The following is a 14,162-nucleotide window of genomic DNA, read 5'->3' as shown; positions in this document are numbered from 1 at the left end:
TTAGCCAGTTGCTTGGGAAATGGCAGTGAGGTCATTTATTAAAAATTTCTCAGTTGAGGGATGGCTTTAGGCAGAGGGATGGCCTTAGGTGGTTGATAATTTAAGGCCAGTGTTGGATGTTGTAGGATTTAAATGGCAAATAGCCTTTGACTTCGGGGACCAGTAGGAAAGTTTAGAGGAGGGCAGCAATGACATTTTTAAGGGACTAATTTACAAGACCAAAGTCCTGGCATTCATGTTCCTAATTGATCCTTTGATTATCATCTTCCCACACCCACTACTGGCACCCCTCCCCCACAAGGTGAACAGGCAGCTCCCAAACAGCTAGGATGACGGGGCTGAAGTTTCACTGCCCTATTCCATAAGTAGAGAAAAGCCTTTGAAGTTCACATTATTGACCAATTCTGACATTCTGTGTGACCTTAAGATGATTCATGATGGAGTCACTGCCATCTGCTCCAGGAGTTAGGACTTCAGAGCAGGATGCAGCTGAACGATCTCATCTGCTTCAATATATGGTCTACAGCCCAAGTCTATACGTGTTAGGTGATGGTTGGCAGAAGACTTTACGTTGTCCTTTTTTGTAAAGCAAACAAACAAAAAACCCCCATTTTTTATTGGTGATTGGGCTAAAGTTTCTAGGTTGTTTCTTGAGGTCAGAATTCTGTCTGCCAAGGTCGATTGGACCTCAAAGCTGGCAGAATAGTAGCTGATCCAGAACAGAACTTAATATAGTTATCCCACACTTTCTACCCTTCTGTCTTAGGCTGATTCTCTAGAGAAGCAAACCCAGGGAAGCTTAGAGAGAAAAAGAGAGAGAGATTTTAAGGAAATGGCTTCTTGTTGTTGTTGTTGTTAGGTGCCATCGAGTATGATGCATAGTGACCCTGTGAACAGCTGACCTACCATGTCCTCATCATCTCTGACACACCAGAGCCCACTGCTGAATCACTGGGTCAGTCCATCTCTTTGGGGGTCTTCCTCTCCTTCACTCACTCTCCATCTTTCCAAGCATGATGTCCCTTCCCAAGGTACAACAGCCTCACCTAGCTACAATATCCAAAGTATAAAAGACAAAGCTACACCATCTTTGCTCCCCAAAGAGCACTCTGGCTGCACTTTTTCCAAGGCATATCGGTTTGTTCTTTTGGCAGTCCAGGGGGCTTATGCTCTGGCAACTATTGGACCCTTGGATCAAGCCTCAGGAAAAAGATATCTGGGGAGTTCACAGTTGCATAGGCAAGCAGGCTTCAGAGGCTTATGTGTCCAAAGGCATGCCACAGATTCACGTCCAGAGGTTTGAGCCAGATGCACACTGGACAAAAAGCCCTCTGGTTTCACCAGAGACTGCATACATATATTTCATGGAAGCCACATTCGTGAGGAGATTGTCCTTTCATCAGCTCAGGCTGATCATAACACTACATAACTGCCTTTAATATGCCTTATAAATATAAAAACTCTCATTGCCATATAGCTGGAACTGACTCTTGCCTGACCCTCCATTAATCACACGGGAGATCTTCTCTTTCTCCAGAGCCACTCATGCTTTCTAAGCACCAGAGAGCCTTTGGTTTAACACTGCAACTCCCTTTGGATCATGCCTCCGGGACTTACATTTATGATTGTTACATCATACTGAGGATCGTGGCCATGTTGATAGATAATGCAACTGTAATGCCCTTCCTCACAAATCCAATTTTTCCTGTGAGTTGGCTGTATGGTGCGATTCCCTGTGCTTGGAGTGTAAACCACATAGATAATCTATTTAGGCACAGTCATTTGCAGATGAAAATAGGTAGAGCCCAGAGCAAGCATAAGCAGATGGTTTGAGGAAAGAAGAAAGAATAGTATAACCTTCTATTGGATCTAATTCCCTACTAGCAGCTCAGAAATCCATGGGCAAAGTTATAGAAACGAGAAAAATATGATGTGAAGGAGACATGTCTTATCTGGCCTAATCGCTGCCTTCATGCTACCTTGCCCAGAATCTTAAAAATACTTTACTAGTTGGAAGTAGTGGTGAGAACTGGAAGAGATTTCTTTTTTTTCCCCCTCTCTACTACTTTCAACACCCATAGCAGTCAAGAAATGGAAATACATGTTGCCTTATGTAAATCTGTGGTCAAGGACCTCTCCAAAGTCTAAAGAGCTGAAAGACTAAGGCGTGATTCTTCCAAGTCATGGTCCTTCCATTTGCTTCCTACTCATCTGAAAATTGTATGATGAATAAGGATGACAGAAGCAGACTCAATTCCTTTGAATTGTGGTGTTAGAGAAGAGTACTGAATGGCCCATCCCATGGACTGCCAGAACAAACGAATCTGTCTTGAAAGAAGCGCAACCAGATTGCCCCTTACAGGATGAAGTTTCATCCCGCTTTGGGCATATTTTCAGGAGGAACCAGTCCTTTTTGGACAGAAGAACTTCAGTGAGATAGACTGACACAGGAACTACCAATATTAGCTTGACCATGACAGAGATTGTGAGGATGGTACAAGACAGGGCAAGGTTCAGATCTGTTGTTGATAGGGTCACAGTGAATTGTAGATGACTTGACGGAGTATAACAATAACAATGTTTCTCACCATCTCTGGTATTCACATGCACACGTGGTCACAAAGTGTGTAACTTCAAAGACCTATAAGAAACCCAGAGTAACCCAGATTGAAGCCTTCAAACTGCTTCTTTCTTCCAAGTGTATGAATAAACCAGTAGAAACTAATTTCCCTTAGGTTGACTCTGACTCATGATGGTCCTAAGTGTGTCAGAGTACAACTGTGCTTAAGGTTTCCAGTGGCCAACTTGGTGGAAGTAGATTGCCATACTCTTCTCCCAAGGTGTTTATGGATAGACGCGAACCTCCAACATTTTGATTCGAGTGCATTTACCTATTTTTACCACCCAAGAACTCCGGTGTCAATGTTGATGTTGGCTGCCCTCAGGTTGGACTCTAATTCGTAATCACTTTATGTAAAATGGAAATGCCACGACCAATGGAAGATTGGACTGTTGTGAGGTATAGAATTTTCAGTGGCTGAATTTTGGAAGTAGATTGCCATGACTTTGGACTAATCCATTTTAGGACTGAAAATGTTCCCCTTCCATGTAAATAACCCAGGTTTAATCTTCAGACAGTGCACCTCACATGCTGCTAATTCCTGCCTTTTGGTAGGAGTGACTGGTTTGCTGTTTTGATCCTCAGTTGTTCCAGCAAATCTTCCAGTATGTAAATAACCAAACCTGCTGCCATTGAGTTCAGTTCTGACTACATCAGATTTCCAAAACAGTAAATCTTTACAAAAGGAGACTATCCATCTTTCTCTCAAACAGCTGGAGGATTCAAACCTCTGACCTTTCAATTAGTAACCCAGTTTGTTATGTGCTATGCTAGTTGCTGTTGCTGTTAAGGGATATCGAGTCGAAAATGACTCATAACCTACTTTAGGAACAAAAGATCAGAACTCCGTTCTGTCCTGTGCCATCCTCACACTTCCTGACACACAAGAGCCCATTGCAGCAGTCACCATGTCAGTTCACCTGGTTGAAGGTCTTCCTCTCCTTTGCCAACCCTCCATCCTTTCCTGCAACATGTCCCTCTCCAAGGAATAGCCCCTCATAGCAACACTCTCAAAGTTTGTGAGGTAAAATCTTATCATTCTTGCCTCCAAAGAGCATCTGGCTATACCCTCTCCAAGATGTATCTCTTCCCTTTGCTATCCATGGGATGTTCTGTGCTCTTTTCCAACACCACAGCTCAAAGGCATCAATTCTTCTTCTGTTATTGTTATTAATTTTCTAGCTCTCAGGTGCATAGCAAGTGATCAGGAAAAACTATGGACTAAATCGGACACACCTTAGTCATAAAACTGACATCATTACTCTTCAATAATTTGGAGCGTTCCCTAACTGCAGATTTTCTAAGTACAGTGTGTCTCCTTATTTCCCCGGCTGCTGACTATGCTACTAGTGCTCCTTAATATATAAATTGTTGTGTTGTTATGTGGTGATGAGTTGGAACTGACCCATAGCTGACCCTCCTGTGAGTTTTCAGAGACAGTAAATCACAGGGAGAAAATTGCTCATTTTCCTCCTGCAAAGATTCCTGGTGGATATGAACCATGTGTCTTTGGGATTGCAGCATAGTTTCTTACCACTAGGCGACCAGTGACTCCTAAATAGCTCAGACCTCAGTGTCTCAATAGGTCATTGCAGCAAGCAGGCTCCTTTTTTTATGTTGCTATCTAGGTCAGAGCAAGTGACTGTACTGTTTCTTTCATTCTTATCTTGTGATTTAATAAAGATCAGAAATGTTTTGTTGTTGAAAGCTCGAGATTCATAGTATTTTAAACTGACCCATGAAAAACCAAATAACAAAAACTGACCAAATACACTGGTATTTATTACCTTGCATTTTAACATGAATTATTGATTTCCAGATTTACTGCTTCCTTCGACTTCACAAGAGTCATGGGGCACTTCTGATGGGTTGCCTTGGCCTGGATTCAATGCTTTTCTGGCACTTCAGCTCTCCTGTCTGAAGCTTTCAGAACCTTTGCCTCTGGGTAGCTTCCCAGCTCTGCCCAGAGGCTAGGGCTCTCGAGTGTAGCAGCTTTGATTTCTTTTTTCTGCCATCCTGCGTAGGATTGTCTTTTCTGTCATTCAAATCCTGCTTTCCCCAGTAGAATGAGCCACTTCATTTAGAGAGCTTTTCTTATCACTCTCAGCCACCCCTTCTTTTGGAAAGAGGTGCACTTGTAAGAACTGAATGTTAAAGAAATAAATCTTTTATGGCACAAACTGTTAAGTTCTTCACTAAGAATGAAAAAGCTAGTGGTTCAGACCTACCCAATGGTGCCTCAGAAGAAAGCCCTGGTGAAGTCATTACTAATTCTGTGCATATACAAAATCAACTCTATGGCCCTCATTTCATTTGGCCAGGTAAGGCTCGTGGTTTTGGATATTACAAAGGGTTAATGTGCACGGTGCAGTGTCAGTGCTATCAGGGACCTCTCTAGGGTACTGAAGAACAACGATGTCAGTCTGGAGACTAAGGTGCACCTAATCCAGGCTATGTTGTTGTTATTGTTGATTGCCTTCGAGTCAAGCATGACTTACAGTTACCCTATGAAAAAAAGGCCTGAAGCCCCTCTACAACTATCGACATTTATCAAAGTTCATAGAGTTTCTGGAGGCAAGTTGTTTTGGAAGTGGGTGCCACTCCTGCTTCCAAACCTGTCATAGAATATTATTGTTTGAGTTGCCTGTGATGCATAGCAACCCTATGTACAGCAGCTCTGAACCCTTCCTGTCCTGAGCCAGTCTTACTAATTCTGACACACCAACCCCCATTGCCCCAGTCACTGTATCAATCCATCTCATCCGGGGTCTTCTTCTCCTGTGCTGTCTCTCCACCCTTCCAAGCATGATGTCCTTCTCCAAGGGCCTATCTCTCCTGGTCACGTGGCCAAAGTAAGTGAGGAAGAGCTTCAAAATCCTAGCCTCCAAGGAGAAACTTGATTTCACCCTTTCCAAGACAGACCTATTTGTTTTCTTGGCAGTCCATACTATGTTCAAGACTCTTCTCCAGCACAACAATTTGAAGGCACCTATTCTTCTTCTGTTATTCTTAGTCATTGTACAACTCTCTGAAGCATAACAAGTAATTAAGAAGACCCTGGCCTGGATTAGGTGCACCTTTGTATCTAGACAGACTTCCTTGCTCTTCAGCACTCTGGAGAGGTCCATGACAGCAGATTTTCCCAATGCAATTTATCTTTTGATTTCCTGACTACTGGTGTTAATTAAGAGTGTTGATTTTGGATCCAAGCAATCTGTAATTGTTAACAACCTTAACCTTTTCCTCATCTATTATGGTATTGCCAGTTGTCCAGTGGTGAGAATCATTGTCTTCTTGATATTGCGCTTCAATCCATATTGAAGACTACAGTCCTTGACCTTTTGCAGCATGTGCTTCAGGTCTTCTTCAGTTTCAGCAAGCAAGGTTGTGTCATCTGTACAACATAGGTTGTTAATCCAGGCCATAGTCTTCACAATTACTTGCTATGCATCAGAAAGCTAGACAATGACTAATGATGATAGAAGAGAATTGATGTGTTTGAGCTGTGGTGCTGGAGAAGAGTACTGAATACACCATGAACTGCCAGGAGAACAAACAGGTTCGTCCTAGAGAGGGTGAAACCAGGCTGCTTCTTGGAGGCAAGGATTCTGAAGCTTTGTCAGACATACTTTGGACATGTTGCAGGGAAGGACTGGTCCTTGGAGAGGGGCATCATGCTTGGAAGGGTGGAGGGACAGTGCAAAAGACGAAGACCCTTGAAGAGATAGATTGATTCGGTAACTGGGGGAATGGAGGTAGGTGTGTCAGAGACAATAAAGTTGGCACAGGATAGAGCAGTTTTCAGGGGTATTGTATGTAGTGTGGCTATGAGTCCCAGGAGTCTTAATGGCACAACAATGTACACAGCTGCTAACATAAAGGTTGGAGTCTTGAATCTATCCTCCAGCTCCTTGAAAGAAAGGCCTGCTGATCCATTTCTGAAAAATCAGGCTCTGAGAACCCTCTGAAGCACAATTTTGCTCTGACATGCATCAAGTCATCATTAGTTGGAATCAGCTCAGCGGCAACTGATTAGAAGGGTTTTTGATAAAAGAGAGTGGAAGCAAAGGAGAGGAAGTAGATAGAGTATCAAGGGAAAGCCAAGAAAGTGAATGAAACTGCTGACTAATATCTGCAGCTAGAGTATTACACCCACATGAATACATTTCTCTCCCTAGTGCTTAAAAATAACTCCATGAGCCAGAATACTGAAAGCAGATGTGCTCAGGTTTTTAAAAACTATTGATTCAGCACACATTTGAGTCACTCTCTTCTTACCAGGCCCTGCTGTAGGCACCTACCTGTGTGCATCTCATTGTAAAATGCAAAAAATGAGCATTTCTATTTCAGAGAGAGCAGCTTTGGAAACATAGACAGAAACTAAGCATTCTTTCTAGCGCTGTAGGTTGGGCTCTGTGAACTTGGGCAAGTTGCTCAACACTACACTGCAGTTGTAATACCATTAACAGCCAGAAAATACCCCACTAGAGGGATCTTAAACAGATTAAGATGTAGGCATTGTTAGGATGAAGGTAGCGGCTCTAGCCTGCCATCTGAATTCTAAGCTGCAATCTTTCTACTCAGTCATCTTTGTTACTGCAAGGCTTTCCTCATCTCTGGCGCTGCATCTTTATTTCAGGCAGGCAAAAGGGAAAAGGTGAAGGACAAGAAATCCACTGAGCCTACCTCTTACGTGATCCAATCAGTGAAGGGTCTTAAGAGCAAAGATGGAGGTTTCCTCAGAGAATATTCTACCTCTAGACCATAGGCACACCTTCAACCAGAATTCCTTTATCTCCATTACTGCCTGACCTACCAATTTTGCAACACAAGACTGCTTGAAATGTCCAGCCTGTTAGATGGACTACAGATTTTGGGTTTGCCATCCCCCTTAATCATGTGGGCTTGTTCCTTAAAACTTGAGCTCTGATTCCATAGTGCATTACATGTTGGACGGCAAACGGAAAGATTGACAGTTCAAATTAAAGAGTCCAGTGTAGAAAGATGAGGCAAGTTTCTTTCATAAAGATTTATAGCCTCGGAAACCTGATGGAGGCCTAGTCAGAATCAACTTGACAGTGTGTGTGTGTGTGTGTGTGTGTGTGTGTGTGTGTGTACATATCTATGTACATGTAGACCAAAACTCAACTCAGAAGCAACTCATTACAGACCCTCTAGTGGGTTCAGAGGCTGATAATCCCCTGGGAGGAGACTGCCCATCTTTCTCCTGAGGAACTGCTAGTAGATTCGAACTGTCTACCTTTGGGTTGATAGTGCTGCAGCTTATCTAGTAAGCCACCAGAGAGCCCTACAGTAGGAATAATATTATAAATATGCAACTTGTATGAAGTTAGAAATAATGTGAACTCTGTAGTTGCAGGAGAAGGAGCTTGGTGATGCCACTGTCACTGCTTGTCTCTTTAATGATAGGTGCTGTCTCTTTAATGCAGAACATTCATTCCACTTTCCCCCTAAACTTGAAAATCCTCTTCAGAATTTTCTCAGTCATTGAAAACAGGTACTAATCTCACATTCTGTATATATTATATGCAAGCTTGCTTCATATTTGTATGTATTTTTACTGTGGTATAGTTCAGAATGGGCCTCTGGTAGTATAGTGCAGAACGCGTCAGGCTGTTAAGCACAAGTCACTAATACAAATCTACCAGCAACTCTGAGAAAGAAAAATGGTCAGTCTTCATTCATAAAGATTTACAGTCTCAGAAACCCTATAGAAGGTCACACTGAGTTAGAATCAACTCTACGGGTAGAGAAGTGGATTCCAGGACAGTTGTTCTCTTTTGGAGTAATAGTTATTCATTCTTCCAATGATGATAATGATCATGATCTGGAAAGACAAGGAGGAAACAATAGTCAACGAGTAAAAGGGATTTTGCATTGGTTCATCTGTGTGCATAAACCTAATGAGTTTATTGATTCTTTGCAGTTTTTGAAATATTTAACAGGAAGAGAGAAGCTATGAATGATCTTTTCTCTCCTACAAATGCTAAGATTTGAAATTTTAAAATTCCTTTGTTTCAAAATCAGTATGAAAGAACATGAAAATTCAATACTCAAAGGGAGCTCTGGTGGCCTAGTGGCAAGAAGCTGCACTGCGGTTCGAATCCACCAGATGCTGTGCTGGAGAAGGGGAAATGTCATCCTGATGTCAGTCTAGAGACTAACGTGTGCCTGACCCAGGCCATGGTCTTCGCAATTACTTGCTATGCACCAGAAAGCTTGACAGTGGATGATAGAAGGAGAATTGAAGCCTTTGAGCTGTGGTGCTGGAGAAGAGTATTGAATATACCATGGACTGCTAGAAGAGCGAACAGGTTCGTCCCGGAGAGGGTGAAACCAGGCTGCTCCTTGGAAGCAAGGATTTGGAAGCTTTGTCTTGCATTCTTTGGTCATGTTCTCAGGAGGAGCAGTCCTTGGAAAGAGAAATTATGCTTGGGAGGGTGGAGGGACAGCATAGGAGAGGAAGACCCTTGATGAGATGAGTTGACTCAGTAAATGGGGTAATGAGGGTAGGTGTGTCAGAGACAATGACGTTGGCAGGGTTCAGAGCTGTTGTACATAGGATTGCTGTGTGTCAAAAGCAACTCGATGACACATAACAACAAAGAATTTCCCTGCCAACTCAAAGGTATGAGTTTTGAATCTACCAGCTGCCCTGAAGGAGAAAAGTAGGCAAATCCATCTCCTCCCTAGTGATTCACTGCCTCTGAAAACCCACTGGAGGGTCAGCTATGGGTTGGATCCCATCAATGGTACATAACAACAATATTTTGGTTCGAAGGACCCTGAGTGATGTTTTCTTTCAGCTGTTCAATAATTTCCAGCTTTTGTTTTTCTGAAAAATGTTTTTCCCTCTTATAAACACAAATAACAGTTTTAGTGAACATGTAAATCAGAAACAATTGTAGATGAGAAACATCTGGAGCCTTGACAAGACTATTAGTTTGCCTGGGAGGGAAAACCCATGGGGCTGCGTACTGCAACTGGTGCCCAAGCTTCAATGTCATCCCATCCACTTTAGTGCTAATCTCTTTTTCTTCCGCCCTTCCTTTCTTCTTTCATTTACCCCCTTTTTCCTCTTAATATGAAGCAGGTGTTGAAATTAATTAGAAAATTAAGATCATTTGATGTGTGAGACAGAGCATTACTCTTTTAATCCAAACAGCCATTAGGTTCAAATTCTGGCTTCTTCATTTATTCATTCAGCACATGTTAATTGAACCACTACTATGCCGTGCACGCACTGCCCTTGGCCCTGGGGATTCAACAATGATTCAGGCAGAAGAGTCAGCCTTGTGGATCAGAAGATGGTGACTTAAGAAGCTCCAGAAAGACTTCTTGATCTGAAAATGTCAGCACAACCTGGTGATTACAATGTGTAAAATTATGCTATGAAAGGGTTATCCTTTTAGGTCAGTAGACCTCATCTTTTAAATGCAACTTTCAGTGAAAGAGTTTATGATTGCACCTAAATGTCCCTCATTTTTTAGGGTGAATTTACTATGTTCTTAAAGAGTTGTGTGAGAGCCATATTTTGAAAGAATAAATCTTTATGAGAAAGAACATTTAGGCACTATCCAGGAAGGGCAGATTTAAGAGGGCTTCCAGGGTAGGCAGTATGAGACTCCTGTGAGGAGAGGTGACCTAGGAAATGTCAGAAGATGGGGGCTGGAAAGGTTTGAGGGACACATTTCACTGTGAACATAAATGTTTCTCTTAGGAAAGACTAGAAACTTCTCCAGGTTTAGACATCTTTCGCTTTCCCTTCACAGGCAAAATCTTAAAAGGGCACATTAGAATCTGAAAATTCTTTTTGTTGTTGTTGGCTTGGTTTGGTTTTTTGGTGAGAAAAATGTGTATTTAGAATTAGCCAGCTGGACGCAGTTTAGATGATCCCAATTTTGTTGGCAACATCCAAAGCATCATAGTCAGGAGCAAGTCGAGCATAGGCCTTCTTCTCTCCATCAGGCCTAATCAAAGTGTTGACCTTAGCCACATCAATGTCATAGAGCTTCTTTACAGCTTGTTTAATTTGGTATTTGTTGGCCTTGACATCCACAATGAACACAAGTGTGTTGTTATTTTCTATCTTCTTCATGGCTGAGTCAGTGGTCAGGGGAAATTTGATGATGGCATAGTGGTCAAGCTTGTTTCTCCTGGGGGAGTTCTTCTAGGGGTATTTGGGCTGCCTTCGGAGTCTCAGCGTCTTAGGCCACCAGAAGGTGGGTGACGTGAGGATCTTCTTTTTTTTTTTTTTGGCTGTGGATGCCCTTCAGGACTGCCTTTTTGGCTTTTAATGCATTTGCTTTGGCTTCAGTTTTGGGAGGGGTAGGGGCTTCCTTCTTCACTTTTGGTGCCATCTTCATAGAAAGGCAGAATCTGAACATTCTTTTTCTAAAAAAATATTTTTTTAATTTTATTTTATTAGAGTGTGTGTGTGTGTGTGTGTGTGTGTGTGTGTGTACATCAAATTGGATCTGACTGGTACAAGAGGAGATGGCCCCTCCTTCTCTGGCAGAGCATCTGGTGGATTCGAACCTCATGTCTCTGGGATTGCAGTGCAGCTTCTTGCCACTAGGCCACCAGAGCTCCCCTAACCTGAACATTCTTAAGGAACATGTCTGTGGCCTTCTCAAGCCCCTCACATTGACTTGAATGTATCATCTCTTTCACAAAGCACTTCGGAAATGAGTAAGTCTCACTAGTAGAATCCCCGCTTCTCATGACTACTGAATTGGCACTGACTCATAAATGAACCTCCAGTGGGTTTTAGGAGACAGTAAATCACATAGGAGGAGATTGCCTGTTTTTCTCCCAAAAGAGCCACATTGTTGGATTAGAATTGCCATGAGGCCTGACTCTGAGTTAACAGTGAAAGTACCTATGAAATATGCCACTAGAGCTCCCTAGCACACCTCACTTAGTTACAATGTGGGCCCTGTTTCTGCAGTAGTTTGCCTCTTGTTCAGATTTTGTTTTTCCTGTTGTATACCTTCAAGTCAGATCTGACTGGTACAGGAGGAGATTGCCTCTCCTCCAACGGAGCAATCTGGTGGATTCAAACTGCACGCCTTTGGGATTGCAACGCCGCAGCTTCTTGACACTAGGCCATCAGAGCTCCCTTCTTGCTCAGATTTTTTTTTCTTGCTCAGATTTTAAAGTAACACTTCAACTTCTGTCTTGAGCCTCTGGAAAATAACTAAACTTTTAAATATGTAGATGCCAGCTGACATTTACACTTGTATCTCCCCATCTTCTTTCCAGTTAACTGACTGAGCTCCTGCCATTCTGAAATTGCATCACTCGAAGTCATGAAGAATTTCGATTAGTCTACGACCTCATTTGTTTTAAAGAACACAAAGTCTTACCTCCGGTCAAGAAAGGTCAAAGAAAGGTCTATTTTAAAACTGTTGGGAATTTTCAAGGAAATGTTAAGGAAGTACATCCTGCTTTTATGAGAACAAGAGAGTTATCAAGCTCTGTGTGTGTGTGTGTGTGTGTGTGTGTGATTTCATACTTCTTTTCTATACTTTTTTTCAGTTGATCTGTTCCATTCCCTTGCTTCTCTCTGAGACTAACTTTCTGACTTACACCCTCTTTGCTGCATATGCCCTAAGCTTCCAGATAGTTTTTGGTTGCTTCTGCAACATGCCCAGACCAAGCTCAGCATCCCATTCTTAGACTCAGTCACACTGAGATCAACTTCCAGGATTTGACTCAAAGTAACTCTGCTAATCTGATTGGCTCAATTTGGGTCAGGTATCCATTCTGGTCCAGTCAAGACTGTGCGTAATAAACATTGCTTCTGCCATCTGCTGTTCCTCAGGACCCTTTTCTGAGCTCATATGGGTTGCTATCGAGTCTTCCCCTATTCCCTGTAACCTCATGTATGTCAGAGTACTTCACAAGACTTTCAGTAGTTCACAGGGTGTTCAGTAAAAGTTATTTTAAAATAGATGTTGGACCATTCTTAAGAATCATGATTGGCTCAAATGGTCAACTGTTAGGTTAACTGTTGGGTTAGCATCCAAAAATCATTAACTCTTTACTCCACCCAGAGGTTTCCCTGTACTTATAATCCCATTGTTATTATCGATGTACTTCCTTATGTTGGCTTACAGAGTGATCTGGCATGTCTTTTTGTATAACCCTTTCAGATTAGTAGGATCTCTGGTGTCATAGTTTATAGGGAGCTGTACTATTAACCCCGAAGCCACTCTTCTCTGGTGCTTTGAACGGTGGCTTAGTGGTGAGGAGTTGTGCAGCCAACTGAAAGGCACCTGGTTTGAATCTACCAACAGTTCTCCAAGAGAAAATGGGCAGTTCTTTCTGTGTGATTTACTGCCCCTGAAAACTCACTGAAGGGTCAGCTGAGAGTTGGCTCAGACTCAGTGATATACAATGACAGCAACAGTGGCTCATTAGGATAAAGGTGGATGATCTCCTGGGTGACTTACAGCTTTGGAAACCCACTGGAGCATCTACTATGTGTTGGTTCCAACTTGATGACAATGATTTTGCCTTTTAACTTTTATTCTAGAAGATATTCCTTGTAGGTTTATTAGACAACTGCTGTTTTTGCTGTTATCATGTGTCCTCAGGTTGGAACTGCATTTTAGAAGGATGCAATTCAATCCATGGCACTGTTCATAGGTTGGAGCACTGTTAAGTCCATAGCATTGTTAAGATGTTAATACTAACAAAACCAAACAATATATTCAATGCAATACAAATAAAAATTCCAACAGCTTTCTTTTAAAAAAATGGGGGGATATTAATCCTTGGTATTAAGAAGCCTTACAATAGCTAAAACAATGCTTAAAGGTTTTCTGACTTTAAAACATTTTCTGTAAGTACAAGAATCAAAACAGCCTTGTAATAATATAAGATATTTAAACCAGTTGAATAAATAGAGTAACCAACTGGCATTATGCCAATTCTGACATATTAGAATGGGTAAAATAGAGTAAATAGGATCTTAGTATAATTTCCACAGGATTCACCTTTTAGCTACATTTTTATAAACTCTCTTGCCTATATCTTTACCTGTAAAGTGGAAATAATTTTTTAAAAAATTGCTGTAAGAATGAAATGAGTGGGGAAGGAAAAGATAGTGTTTACTTCATAGCAAGTTTTTTTGTTCTGAACACTATTTCTGTGCTCAATAAATGATGTTATTACTGTTATCCGTGATCAGTAAGACACTTTGTGACATTTACCAATATATAGGGAGTTCTGGTAGCTTAGTGAGTGGGGAGTTGCACTGCCAACCCAAAGGCAGGCAGTTTGAGTCCACTAACTGCTCTTCAAGAGAAAGATAAAGAGTCTCCTCTCATGATTCGCAGACCCTGAAAACCCACTGGAGGGTCAGTAATAAGTTGGTTCCAACTCGATAGCACATAACATTGGTATATAGATATATGTTTCCTCTTTAGAACTCACTTGCAAACTTTTTCCATCTCTTAGCAGCCTCTTTTTAAGGAACCTAACTTAAGAAGAGGCCATAAAGAATCTCTCTAGG

The sequence above is a fragment of the Elephantulus edwardii genome, unplaced genomic scaffold, assembly GCF_000299155.1.
Source record: "Elephantulus edwardii isolate Elephantulus edwardi_28Jun2011 unplaced genomic scaffold, EleEdw1.0 scaffold00230, whole genome shotgun sequence".
NCBI classification, from domain to species: Eukaryota; Metazoa; Chordata; class Mammalia; order Macroscelidea; family Macroscelididae; genus Elephantulus; species Elephantulus edwardii.
Note: the sequence above shows the minus strand (reverse complement) of the source record.